This window comes from Lissotriton helveticus, chromosome 12, assembly GCF_964261635.1.
Source record: "Lissotriton helveticus chromosome 12, aLisHel1.1, whole genome shotgun sequence".
Taxonomy (NCBI): Eukaryota; Metazoa; Chordata; class Amphibia; order Caudata; family Salamandridae; genus Lissotriton; species Lissotriton helveticus.
Window position 1 is genome coordinate 37,577,992 of NC_136073.1, and position 14,761 is coordinate 37,592,752.

The window sequence follows — 14,761 nt, forward strand, 5'->3', positions numbered from 1 at the left end:
ATGTCTTCTCCAGTCTGAGGCGCCGTGACCCTTGCCGCACACGCAAGTCTGAGGGCTTGGGTCCTTCATTTGTTCTCCAGTCTGAGGCGCCGTGACCCTTGCCGCACACGCAAGTCTGAGGGCTTGGGTCCTTCATGTGTTTTCCAGTCTGAGGCGCCGTGACCCTTGCCGCACACGCAAGTCTGAGGGCTTGGGTCCTACATGTGTTCTCCAGTCTGAGGCGCTGTGACCCTTGCCGCACACGCAAGTCTGAGGGCTTGGGTCATTCATGTCTTCTCCAGTCTGAGGCGACGTGACCCTTGCCGCACACGCAAGTCTGAGGGCTTGGGTCATTCATGTCTTCTCCAGTCTGAGGCGCCAAGACCCTTGCCGCACACGCAAGTCTGAGGGATTGGGTCATTCACGTCTTCTCCAGTCTGAGGCGCCGTGACCCTTGCCGCACACGCAAGTCTGAGGGCTTGGGTCATTCACGGCTTCTCCAGTCTGAGGTGCCGTGACCCTTGCCGCACACGCAAGTCTGAGGGCTTTGGTCATTCATGTCTTCTCCAGTCTGAGGCTCAGTGACCCTTGCCGCACACGCAAGTCTGAGGGCTTGGGTCATTCATGTGTTCTCTAGTCTGAGGCGCCGTGACCCGCGCCGCACACACAAGTCTGCGGGCTTGGGTCATTCATGTGTTCTCCAGTCTGAGGCGCCGTGACCCTTGCCGCACACGCAAGTCTGAGGGCTTAGGTCATTCATGTGTTCTCCAGTCTGAGGCGCCGTGACCCGCGCCACACATGCAAGTCTGAGGGCTTGGGTCATTCATGTCTTCTCCAGTCTGAGGCGCCTTGACCCTTGTCGCACACGCAAGTCTGAGGGCTTGGGTCATTCATGTCTTCTCCAGTCTGAGGCGCCATGACCCTTGCCGCACATGCAAGTCTGAGGGCTTGGGTCATTCATGTTTTCTCCAGTCTTAGGCGCCGTGACCCTTGCCGCACACGCAAGTCTGAGGGCTTGGGTCATTCACGTGTTCTCCAGTCTGAGGCGACATGACCCTTGCCGCACACGCAAGTCTGAGGGCTTGGGTCCTTCACGTCTTCTCCAGTCTGAGGCGCCGTGACCCTTGCCGCACACGCAAGTCTGACGGCTTGGGTCCTTCACGTCTTATCCAGTCAGAGGCGCCGTGACCCTTGCCGCACACTCAAGTCTGAGGGCTTGGGTCATTCACGTGTTCTCCAGTCCGAGGCGCCGTGACCCTCCAGTCCGAGGCGCCGTGACCCTTGCTGCACACGCAAGTCTGAGGGCTTGGGTCATTCACGTCTTCTCCAGTCCGAGGCGCCGTGACCCGCGCCGCACACGCAAGTCTGAGGGCTTGGGTCATTCATGTCTTCTCCAGTCCGAGGCGCCGTGACTCTTGCCGCACACGCAAGTCTGAGGGCTTGGGTCATTCATGTGTTCTCCAGTCTGAGGCACCGTGACCCGCGCCGCACACGCAAGTCTGAGGGCTTGGGTCATTCACGTCTTCTCCAGTCTGAGGCACCGTGACCCTTGCCGCACACGCAAGTCTGAGGGCTTGGGTCCTTCATGTGTTCTCCAGTCTGAGACGCTGTGACCCTTGCCTCACACGCAAGTCTGAGGGCTTGGCTCATTCATGTCTTCTCCAGTCTGAGGCGCCGTGACCCTTGCCGCACACGCAAGTCTGAGGGCTTGGGTCATTCATGTCTTCTCCAGTCTGAGGCGCTGTGACCCTTGCCGCACACGCAAGTCTGAGGGCTTGGGTCATTCATGTCTTCTCCAGTCTGAGGCGCCTTGACCCTTGCCGCATACGCAAGTCTGAGGGCTTGGGTCATTCATGTGTTCTCCAGTCTGAGGCGCCGTGACCCGCGCCGCACACGCAAGTCTGAGGGCTTGGGTCATTCATGTGTTCTCCAGTCTGAGGCGCCGTGACCCTTGCCACACACGCAAGTCTGAGGGCTTGGGTCATTCATTTGTTCTCCAGTCTGAGGCGCCGTGACCCTTGCCGCACACGCAAGTCTGAGGGCTTGGGTCATTCATGTCTTCTCCAGTCCGAGGCGCCGTGACTCTTGCCGCACACGCAAGTCTGAGGGCATGGGTAATTCATGTGTTCTCCAGTCTGAGGCACCTTGACACGCGCCCACACGCAAGTCTGAGGGCCTGGGTCATTCATGTGTTTTCCAGTCTGAGGCGCTGTGACCCTTGCCGCACATGCAAGTCTGAGGGCTTGGGTCCTTCATGTGTTCTCCAGTCTGAGGAGCCGTGACCCTTGCCACACGCGCAAGTCTGAGGGCTTGGGTCTTTCATGTGTTCTCCAGTCTGAGGCGCTGTGACCCTTGCCGCACACGCAAGTCTGAGGGCTTGGGTCATTCATGTGTTCTCCAGTCTGAGGCGCCGTGACCCTTGCCGCACATGCAAGTCTGAGGGCTTGGGTCCTTCACGTCTTCTCCAGTCTGAGGCGCCGTGACCCTTGCCGCACACGCAAGTCTGAGGGCTTGGGTCATTCACGTGTTCTCCAGTCCGAGGCGCCGTGACCCTTGCCGCACACGAAAGTCTGAGGGCTTGGGTCATTCACGTCTTCTCTAATCCGAGGCGCTGTGACCCTTGCCGCACACGCAAGTCTGAGGGCTTGGGTCATTCATTTCTTCTCCAGTCCGAGGCGCCGTGGCTCTTGCCGCACACGCAAGTCTGAGGGCATGGGTCATTCATGTGTTCTCCAGTCTGAGACACCGTGACACGCGCCGCACATGCAAGTCGGAGGGCTTGGGTCATTCATGTGTTCTCCAGTCTGAGGCGCCGTGACCCTTGCTGCACACGCAAGTCTGAGGGCTTGGGTCCTTCATGTGTTCTCCAGTCTCAGGTGCCGTGATCCTTGCCACACACGCAAGTCTGAGGGCTTGGGTCATTCATGTGTTCTCCAGTCTGAGGCGCTGTGATCCTTGCCGCACACGCAAGTCTGAGGGCTTGGGTCATTCATGTGTTCTCCAGTCTGAGGCACCGTGACCCTTGCCGCACACGCAAGTCTGAGGGCTTGGGTCATTCATGTCTTCTCCAGTCTGAGGCGCCTTGACCCTTGTCGCACACGCAAGTCTGAGGGCTTGGGTCATTCATGTGTTCTCCAGTCTGAGGCGCCGTGACCCTTGCCGCACACGCAAGTCTGAGGGCTTGGGTCCTTCAAGTGTTCTCCAGTCTGAGGCGCCGTGACCCTTGCCGCACACGCAAGTCTGAGGGCTTGGGTCATTCATGTGTTCTCCAGTCTGAGGCGACGTGACCCTTGCCGCACACGCAAGTCTGAGGACTTGGGTCCTTCATGTCTTTTCCCCAAGTCTGAGGCGCCTTGACCCTTGCCGCACACGCAAGTCTGAGGGCTTGGGTCATTCATGTGTTCTCCAGTCTAAGGCGCCGTGACCCTTGCCGCACACGCAAGTCTGAGGGCTTGGGTCCTTCACGTCTTCTCCAGTCTGAGGCGCCGTGACCCTTGCCGCACACGCAAGTCTGAGGGCTTGGGTCATTCACGTGTTCTCCAGTCCGAGGCACCGTAACCCTTGCCGCACACGCAAGTCTGAGGGCTTGGGTCATTCATGTCTTCTCCAGTCCGAGGCGCCGTGACCCTTGCCGCACACGCAAGTCTGAGGGCTTGGGTCATTCATGTCTTCTCCAGTCCGAGGCGCCGTGACTCTTGCCGCACACGCAAGTCTGAGGGCTTGGGTCATTCATGTGTTCTCCAGTCTGAGGCACCGTGACGCGCGCCGCACACGCAAGTCTGAGGGCTTGGGTCATTCATGTGTTCTCCAGTCTGAGGCGCTGTGACCCTTGCCGCACACGCAAGTCTGAGGGGTTGGGTCCTTCATGTGTTCTCCAGTCTGAGGCGCTGTGATCCTTGCCTCACACGCAAGTCTGAGGGCTTGGGTCATTCATGTCTTCTCCAGTCTGAGGCGCCGTGACCCTTGCCGCACACGCAAGTCTGAGGGCTTGGGTCATTCATGTCTTCTCCAGTCTGAGGCGCTGTGACCCTTGCCGCACACGCAAGTCTGAGGGCTTGGGTCATTCATGTCTTCTCCAGTCTGAGGCGCCGTGACCCTTGCTGCACACGCAAGTCTGAGGGCTTGGGTCATTCATGTCTTCTCCAGTCTGAGGCACCTTGACCCTTGCCGCACACGCAAATCTGAGGGCATGGGTCATTCATGTGTTCTCCAGTCTGAGGCGCCGTGACCCGCGCCGCACACGCAAGTCTGAGGGCTTGGGTCATTCATGTGTTCTCCAGTCTGAGGCGCCGTGACCCTTGCCACACACGCAAGTCTGAGGGCTTGGGTCATTCATTTGTTCTCCAGTCTGAGGCGCCGTGACCCTTGCCACAAACGCAAGTCTGAGGGCTTGGGTCATTCATGTCTTCTCCAGTCCGAGGCGCCGTGACTCTTGCCGCACACGCAAGTCTGAGTGCATGGGTCATTCATGTGTTCTCCAGTCTGAGGCACCGTGACATGCGCCACACACGCAAGTCTGAGGGCTTGGGTCATTCATGTGTTTTCCAGTCTGAGGCGCCGTGACCCTTGCCGCACACGCAAGTCTGAGGGCTTGGGTCCTTCATGTGTTCTTGTTGGACAGGCCACATGAAGGGCCGCTCTCCCCCGGCCCAACCAGGCCCGAGCCAGCCACGCAAGTACCACACACCACCATTGCACGTCCACCGTCCCCGCAGGGACCCCTACACTCGAACCTGTTGACCGCGTAGGCCGACCCACTACCGGCCTGCGCGCCCATCCTGGGCGCCATCTTGGACACTCCACCACGAGGCCGCCTGGCCCCCGATCGACCTCAACCCTGGGCCTGGCCAGGCCCCAGACATTCCGGCACCAACATCCACCCAGGAGGTGAGCGGGCTACTTGGTCAAGTCAATGGGAGCAAGAGGTGTCGATGGCTCTCCCCCGCCAAGTACCGCTCGCCCATCGCCTCCCCGGGCGCTGGCTCCACCCCCCTGCTGGGTGTCTGAGCTCCCTCATCCCGGACCTCCCGACCTCCAAGTGCGAGGGTCCGGACATCAAAGCACACCAGCCCTATAACTGGGGCAGCTCCAGAGCAGGACGGCAGTTGTATCTTGGAGTCGAGAGACGCAAAGAAGAACTCATCCTTGACGGACTACTGGCGCTGCCGTAGCCCTGTCTTGTGCACCCTCGTCTTGCCTGCTGGCGCTGCCGCGGCTTTGGGAACCACCCTATCCTTCATCATCGTCGGGACCTGCTGGCGTGGCCGCGGACCGTTTGTAACCACCACCTTCATCGGGACCTGCTGGCTCTGCCGCGGACCGTCGTCTTCCTTCATCCATCTCGGGACCTGCTGGCTCCGCCGCGGCCCGTTCATCTACACCACCGAGCTCGAGGATTGAGAGCTATTTCCATCTTTTTGGTAACAAGACTGTCCCGCTACCCCTTTCCCAAACAGAGACCAGAATAGAGGGGACCCCTGAGTCCAGACCTCCTTGTACCCTTCTACCGTACTTGAAGAATTGCCTATAAAGCATCGTTGAACTTTATCATTGTGTGGTGTCCGTCTGTGGGGGGGAAGTTACTTGTCTGTACGGTTCACTGGAGACGGCTCTCCCCGGAGACCTCTCCCCTTATCCTCGGCCGACCCTCCCGGTCCGTCTAACATTGGTGGCCAGCGACGGGATCCGAATCACCGCATAAACCGTACAGAGAGTAGCTCACCCCACGGCGAATCACGATGTCAACTAAAGACAGCGGATCAACGGAGAAATTCCAGATGGAGAAATTGGACGAGTACAGCCATCGTGAACTTAAACAGTTCTGTATCTGTTGGACAGGCCACATGAAGGGCCGCTCTCCCCCGGCCCAACCAGGCCCGAACCAGCCACGCAAGTACCACACACCACCATTACACGTCCACCGTCCCCGCAGGGACCCCTACACTCGAACCTGTTGACCGCGTAGGCCGACCCACTACCGGCCTGCGCGCCCATCCTGGGCGCCATCTTGGACACTCCACCACGAGGCCGCATGGCCCCCGATCGACCTCAACCCTGGGCCTGGCCAGGCCTCAGACATTCCGGCACCAACATCCACCCAGGAGGTGAGCGGGCTACTTGGTCAGTCAATGGGAGCAAGAGGTGTCGATGGCTCTCCCCCGCCAAGTACCGCTCGCCCATCGCCTCCCCGGGCGCTGGCTCCACCCCCCTGCTGGGTGTCTGAACCCCCTCATCCCGGACCTCCCGACCTCCAAGTGCGAGGGTCCGGACATCAAAGCACACCAGCCCTATAACTGGGGCAGCTCCAGAGCCGGACGGGAGTTGTATCTTGGAGTCGAGAGACGCAAAGAAGAACTCATCCTTGACGGACTACTGGCGCTGCCGTAGCTCTGTCTTGTGCACCCTCGTCTTGCCTGCTGGCGCTGCCGCGGCTTTGGGAACCACCCTATCCTTCATCGTCGTCGGGACCTGCTGGCGTGGCCGCGGACCGTTTGTAACCACCACCTTCATCGGGACCTGCTGGCTCTGCCGCGGACCGTCGTCTTCCTTCATCCATCACGGGACCTGCTGGCTCCGCCGCGGCCCGTTCATCTACACCACCGAGCTCGAGGATTGAGAGCTATTTCCATCTCTTTGGTAACAAGACTGTCCCGCTACCCTTTTCCCAAACAGAGACCAGAATAGAGGGGACCCCTGAGTCCAGACCTCCTTGTACCATTCTACCGTACTTGAAGAATTGCCTATAAAGTATCGTTGAACTTTATCATTGTGTGGTGTCCGTCTGTGGGGGGGGGAGTTACTTGTCTGTACGATTCACTGGAGACGGCTCTCCCCGGAGACCTCTCCCCTTATCCTCGGCCGACCCTCCCGGTCCGTCTAACATTGGTGGCCAGCGACGGGATCCGAATCACCGCATAAACCGTACAGAGAGTAGCTCACCCCACGGCGAATCACGATGTCAACTAAAGACAGCGGATCAACGGAGAAATTCCAGATGGAGAAATTGGACGAGTACAGCCATCGTGAACTTAAACAGTTCTGTATCGAATTAGGTATCGCTACCACCGGACTAAATACCAAAGATGACTTTAAGCAGGCCCTGGAATCTTGGGCAGAAACCGGGGCTGCCGGAACCCCCGATCAAGACATCGCAGCACAAACCCCCATGGCCCCTGAAGAACGAAGAACGGGTCTCTCGCCAGACGAGATCCAGGAACGAGAAAGAACCCGACTACACGAGCTGGAAATGGCCCGGCTCAAAATGGACGTTGAACTAAAGTTGGCCGAACAGAAAATCAACTTAGAGCACCTGCGTCTCCGAGAAGAAAGAGAGGAGAAACAGAGACAAAGGGAGCTCGAGGAAAAGAAACTGGCATATGAACATGAGCGGAAATTAGCTGAAATCGACCTACGCAAACAGAATAAAGAAGCAGGGGTGCCCGAGCAACCCCACACTCCAGGGGCAACAGAGAAGAAGGTACACATCCCCAAGGATGTCGTTCGAGAATACTTCCGAGAGGACGACATCCAGCAATGGTTTAAGGCCTATGAAATCGCTATGACTGCACACCGGATCGATAGAAGCGATTGGGGGGCCGGTCTGTGGGGGAGATTCCTCAATGAGGGCCGCGACGCCCTGCTGCAACTCCCGGACCACCAGATGACCTCCTATGACCATATGAAAGCTGCACTCCTCACCCGCTATGGCCTCACACCCGAGATGTACCGTCAGAGGTTCCGAGACTGCACCCGCATCCCAGGTACAACTTGGGTGGACTATGTCAATTACTTTAGCCGAGCCTTCGAGGGCTGGATCAAGGGAAGCAGGGTCACAACCTACGAACAACTGTTCAATCTTATGGTATGGGAGCATCTGTCGAACAATTGCTTCATTGAACTTCGTCAGCACCTCCTCGACAGCAAGTTAACGGATCCCCGGCAGCTCGCAGCCGAAGCAGACCGGTGGGAGATCACCAGAGTGAGTCGAAATGGGTCCTCCGAACAGAACCGGAACAACAATGGTCAGCACCGTCCCCGAGGAGGTGGAGGCCAAGGACGCGGAAGAAGCAACGCTCCGGTCACCCTCACTACCAGCCCCACCCCCCCGGCCAACCGGGGCAGCACCCCAGCGCGACCGGGACATCGAGCCAATGTTACCTGCCATCGATGCCAACGAGTCGGACACTATGCAAACGACCCAAACTGCCCCCAGTACCAGAGACCAAGACCCCGCCAAGTAGCCGCTGCTGCTCTGGGGGAGGAACAGATCTCAGAGGAACAAGAAGAATATGAACAGGAACACCAAGAATGGGAGCCAGCCGCCATGGCTCTCGCCTGCCTAGGGGGGAGAGACATGGTCCCGCGGGTCCCCCTACCCGCTAATACCCAGAAGTACAGCCAATGGGTGGGCATCAATGGACGCCGGGCTGAAGCCCTTCGTGACACTGGGGCCAGTGTAACAGCCGTCCGCTGTCACCTGGTGACCCCCGAACAATACTTACCAAACATTCTCTGCCCTGTACGTTCAGCCGATAACTCAGAAAGTCTGTGTCGGATGGCCTGCGTCCCCTTCGAATGGGGAGGGGTCTCCGGCATGTTGAAGGTGACGGTCCGAGATGATGCCCCCGTAGACTGCCTCCTGGGTAATGACCTGGAAAGCTCTCCATGGGCAGCAGTCGAACGAAAAGAGCACCTGGGGATGCTGGGCGTCCCGGACTGGGCGTGCGTCACCACCCGGTCCATGACCGCCCGTGCCAACACCCGCCCAGAGGAACTCGAATGGCCGGCGCCACCGCCTCCGGTCGCCCCCGCCGAAACCACCGACCGTGACGTCCCCCCCGAACCAGCTCAACCTCCAGACCTCGCTAACCTCGACCAGTGGCCTCAAGAGGGGGGGCCCACGCAAGAACAATTTCGCCAAGAACAAAAGACCTGTCCCTCCCTCGAGGGACTCCGCCAGCAAGCGCTAGCCCAAAGCGCAGGGGATACCTCCGGAACTCACTGGGTCTACTGGGACAATGATCTGCTGTACAGTGAGCAAAGAATCGCGGAGCTGGGGGCCAGCCGAGTCCTAGTGGTACCCCTCCGTTTTAGAGACTTTCTGCTAAACCTGGCCCACGATGTCCCCCTGGCAGGACACTTGGGTCAAGACAAAACCTATAGCCGCCTGGTGACCCACTTCTTCTGGCCCAAAATGAGGGACAATGTACACCAGCATTGCCGATCTTGCCCCACGTGCCAAGCCAGTGGGAAGAGCGGCCGCAAACTGAAAGCCCCCCTGCAACCTTTTCCCGTGGTCACCACCCCGTTCGAGAGGGTCGGAATCGATATCGTCGGGCCCCTGGACCCGCGCACAAAACAAGGCCATCGATTCATCCTGGTGCTAGTGGACCACGCCACCCGCTACCCGGAGGCTGTTCCCCTGCGGACTGTGACAGCCCCGGTAGTCGGCCGGGCTCTGATGGGGATCTTCTCCCGGGTGGGCTTCCCCCGGGAGGTCGTCAGTGACAGAGGCACGAACTTTATTTCGAAATATATGAAATCTCTCTGGCAACAGTGCGGGGTTACCTACCGGTTCACGACCCCCTATCACCCTCAAGGAAACGGACTCGTTGAGCGGTTCAACCGCACGCTCAAAGGGATGATCGGGGGGTTGGAAGAGCCCCTCCGTCGCCAGTGGGATGTGCTGCTGCCGTGCCTCCTCTTCGCATATCGAGAGGTTCCCCAGAAGTCCCTGGGCTTCAGCCCATTTGAACTGCTATATGGACACCCCGTGCGCGGGCCGCTCAGCCTAGTTAAGGAAGGCTGGGAGATGCCCCCTCTAAAGAACCCACCAGATGTTTTCCGCTACCTCCTAACACTCCGCAACCAGACCCGGCGATTCCGAGGACTAGCAAAAGCCAACCTAGAGGCCAGTCAAGAGGACATGAAAAGGTGGTATGACCGGAATGCCTCCTCCATCGAATTTGAACCTGGGCAACAGGTATGGGTGATGTCCCCCACCGAACCCTGCGCCCTACAAGACAAGTGGACAGGGCCCTTCAAAGTGGTCGAGCGCAAGGGTCCGGCTACCTATCTCATCGACTTGGAATCTTCCCGGAACCCCCTCCGGGTCCTCCACGCTAACAGACTGAAACCGCACTTTGTACGGACAGAACTCAGCCTCCTGATGGCCACAGACAATGGGGCTGAAGAGGACTCCGAGCCCCTCCCGGACCTCCTACGAACGCGGGAGAAAGATGGTTCCGTAGAGGGGGTCCGACTCTCAGAGGCCCTCACCCGAGAGCAACGCCAGGAGTGCCAAGTTCTCCTGTCACAATTCGCCAGCCTGTTCTCCCTCACCCCAGGTGTCACTTCCTGGTGTACGCACGATGTGGACACGGGGGACAGCCCCCCTATCCGCCACCGGGCCTACCGCGTGCCAGATCGGGTACGGGCCTGCATCCAGGAGGAAGTAGCCAAAATGCTCACGCTCGGGGTCATCGAGCCCTCAGACAGCCCCTGGGCCAGCCCTGTAGTACTGGTCCCCAAAGCAGCTGCCCCCGGCACCACACCAGAACTCCGGTTCTGCGTCGACTACCGGGGCTTGAATGCGGTCACCAGGACAGACGCACATCCCATCCCCCGGGCAGATGAACTAATCGACCGCATGGGAGCTGCCCGCTACCTCAGTATCTTCGACCTGACGGCGGGCTACTGGCAAATCGGCCTCACACCCCGGGCACAAGAACGTTCTGCCTTCTCCACTCCCGATGGCCATTACCATTTCACAGTCATGCCCTTCGGCATGAAGAATGCCCCAGCAACATTCCAACGACTCGTCAATCAGGTCCTGGCGGGGCTCGAAGGATTCAGCGCCGCCTACCTAGACGACATCGCGGTATACAGCAACCAGTGGTCCGAGCACCTCCGCCACCTCCGAGCAGTGCTGCACGCCCTTCAGCAAGCTGGCCTCACGATCAAGGCCAGCAAATGTCAAATTGGGCAAGGGTCTGTAACCTACCTCGGGCACCAGGTGGGAAGCGGCCTGGTGGCCCCTCTGCAGCTAAAAATTGCCGCCATCCAGTCCTGGCAGCCCCCCATTACCCAGACCGAGGTACGGGCCTTCCTGGGCCTCACGGGCTATTACCGAAGGTTCGTGAAAGACTATGGTACTATCGTGAGGCCCCTCACAGAGCTCACGTCAAAAAATCAGCCCCAGAAAGTCAACTGGACCCCAGAGTGTCAAGCTGCATTTGAACAATTGAAAGCCGCCATGTGCTCCGCCCCTGTGCTCCAGGCCCCCGACTACAGCCGGGAGTTCATCGTCCAGACGGATGCCTCCGACCATGGCATTGGGGCAGTCCTGTCTCAAGTGAACACCGAAGGCCGTGATCAGCCGGTGGCCTTCATCAGCCGGCGACTCCTACCACGGGAACAACGCTGGAGCACCATAGAGAGGGAGGCCTTTGCGGTGGTATGGGCCCTCAAGAAGCTCCGGCCCTACCTTTTTGGCACACCCTTTCGGGTACAGACCGACCACCGACCCCTGCAGTGGCTGATGCAGATGCGGGGGGAAAACCCGAAGTTACTACGCTGGTCCATCTCCCTACAAGGGATGGACTTCACAGTTGAACATCGGCCTGGGCCAGATCACGCCAACGCAGATGGCCTGTCCCGGTTCTTCCGCCTCGACGAGAAGAGTCCCCAAGAGAATGGGTAACTCTCCCCGCCTTCAGCTGGGGGGGACGCATGTTGGACAGGCCACATGAAGGGCCGCTCTCCCCCGGCCCAACCAGGCCCGAACCAGCCACGCAAGTACCACACACCACCATTACACGTCCACCGTCCCCGCAGGGACCCCTACACTCGAACCTGTTGACCGCGTAGGCCGACCCACTACCGGCCTGCGCGCCCATCCTGGGCGCCATCTTGGACACTCCACCACGAGGCCGCATGGCCCCCGATCGACCTCAACCCTGGGCCTGGCCAGGCCTCAGACATTCCGGCACCAACATCCACCCAGGAGGTGAGCGGGCTACTTGGTCAGTCAATGGGAGCAAGAGGTGTCGATGGCTCTCCCCCGCCAAGTACCGCTCGCCCATCGCCTCCCCGGGCGCTGGCTCCACCCCCCTGCTGGGTGTCTGAACCCCCTCATCCCGGACCTCCCGACCTCCAAGTGCGAGGGTCCGGACATCAAAGCACACCAGCCCTATAACTGGGGCAGCTCCAGAGCCGGACGGGAGTTGTATCTTGGAGTCGAGAGACGCAAAGAAGAACTCATCCTTGACGGACTACTGGCGCTGCCGTAGCTCTGTCTTGTGCACCCTCGTCTTGCCTGCTGGCGCTGCCGCGGCTTTGGGAACCACCCTATCCTTCATCGTCGTCGGGACCTGCTGGCGTGGCCGCGGACCGTTTGTAACCACCACCTTCATCGGGACCTGCTGGCTCTGCCGCGGACCGTCGTCTTCCTTCATCCATCACGGGACCTGCTGGCTCCGCCGCGGCCCGTTCATCTACACCACCGAGCTCGAGGATTGAGAGCTATTTCCATCTCTTTGGTAACAAGACTGTCCCGCTACCCTTTTCCCAAACAGAGACCAGAATAGAGGGGACCCCTGAGTCCAGACCTCCTTGTACCATTCTACCGTACTTGAAGAATTGCCTATAAAGTATCGTTGAACTTTATCATTGTGTGGTGTCCGTCTGTGGGGGGGGGAGTTACTTGTCTGTACGATTCACTGGAGACGGCTCTCCCCGGAGACCTCTCCCCTTATCCTCGGCCGACCCTCCCGGTCCGTCTAACAGTATCGAATTAGGTATCGCTACCACCGGACTAAATACCAAAGATGACTTTAAGCAGGCCCTAGAATCCTGGGCAGAAACCGGGGCTGCCGGAACCCCCGATCAAGACATCGCAGCACAAACCCCCATGGCCCCTGAAGAACGAAGAACGGGTCTCTCGCCAGACGAGATCCAGGAACGAGAAAGAACCCGACTACACGAGCTGGAAATGGCCCGGCTCAAAATGGACGTTGAACTGAAGTTGGCCGAACAGAAAATCAACTTAGAGCACCTGCGTCTCCGAGAAGAAAGAGAGGAGAAACAGAGACAAAGGGAGCTCGAAGAAAAGAAACTGGCATATGAACATGAGCGGAAATTAGCTGAAATCGACCTACGCAAACAGAATAAAGAAGCAGGGGTGCCCGAGCAACCCCACACTCCAGGAGCAACCGAGAAGAAGGTACACATCCCCAAGGATGTCGTTCGAGAATACTTCCGAGAGGACGACATCCAGCAATGGTTTAAGGCCTATGAAATCGCTATGACTGCACACCGGATCGATAGAAGCGATTGGGGGGCCGGTCTGTGGGGGAGATTCCTCAATGAGGGCCGCGACGCCCTGCTGCAACTCCCGGACCACCAGATGACCTCCTATGACCATATGAAAGCTGCACTCCTCACCCGCTATGGCCTCACACCCGAGATGTACCGGCAGAGGTTCCGAGACTGCACCCGCATCCCAGGTACAACTTGGGTGGACTATGTCAATTACTTTAGCCGAGCCTTCGAGGGCTGGATCAAAGGAAGCAAGGTCACAACCTACGAACAACTGTTCAATCTTATGGTATGGGAGCATCTGTCGAACAATTGCTTCATTGAACTTCGCCAGCACCTCCTCGACAGCAAGTTAACGGATCCCCGGCAGCTCGCAGCCGAAGCAGACCGGTGGGAGATCACCAGAGTGAGTCGAAATGGGTCCTGCGAACAGAGCCGGAACAACAATGGTCAGCACCGTCCCCGAGGAGGTGGAGGCCAAGGACGCGGAAGAAGCAACGCTCCGGTCACCCCCACTACCAGCCCCACCCCCCCGACCAACCGGGGCAGCACCCCAGCGCGACCGGGACATCGAGCCAATGTTACCTGCCATCGATGCCAACGAGTCGGACACTATGCAAACGACCCAAACTGCCCCCAGTACCAGAGCCCAAGACCCCGCCAAGTAGCCGCTGCTGCTCTGGGGGAGGAACAGATCTCAGAGGAACAAGAAGAATATGAACAGGAACACCAAGAATGGGAGCCAGCCGCCATGGCTCTCGCCTGCCTAGGGGGGAGAGACATGGTCCCGCGGGTCCCCCTACCCGCTAATACCCAGAAGTACAGCCAATGGGTGGGCATCAATGGACGCCGGGCTGAAGCCCTTCGTGACACTGGGGCCAGTATAACAGCCGTCCGCTGTCACCTGGTGAACCCCGAACAATACTTACCAAACATTCTCTGCCCTGTACGCTCAGCCGATAACTCAGAAAGTCTGTGTCGGATGGCCTGCGTCCCCTTCGAATGGGGAGGGGTCTCCGGCATGTTGAAGGTGACGGTCCGAGATGATGCCCCCGTAGACTGCCTCCTGGGTAATGACCTGGAAAGCTCTCCATGGGCAGCAGTCGAACGAAAAGAGCACCTGGGGATGCTGGGCGTCCCGGACTGGGCGTGCGTCACCACCCGGTCCATGACCGCCCGTGCCAACACCCGCCCAGAGGAACTCGAATGGCCGGCGCCACCGCCTCCGGTCGCCCCCGCCGAAACCACCGACCGTGACGTCCCCCCCGAACCAGCTCAACCTCCAGACCTCGCTAACCTCGACCAGTGGCCTCAAGAGGGGGGGCCCACGCAAGAACAATTTCGCCAAGAACAAAAGACCTGTCCCTCCCTCGAGGGACTCCGCCAGCAAGCGCTAGCCCAAAGCGCAGGGGATACCTCCGGAACTCACTGGGTCTACTGGGACAATGATCTGCTGTACAGTGAG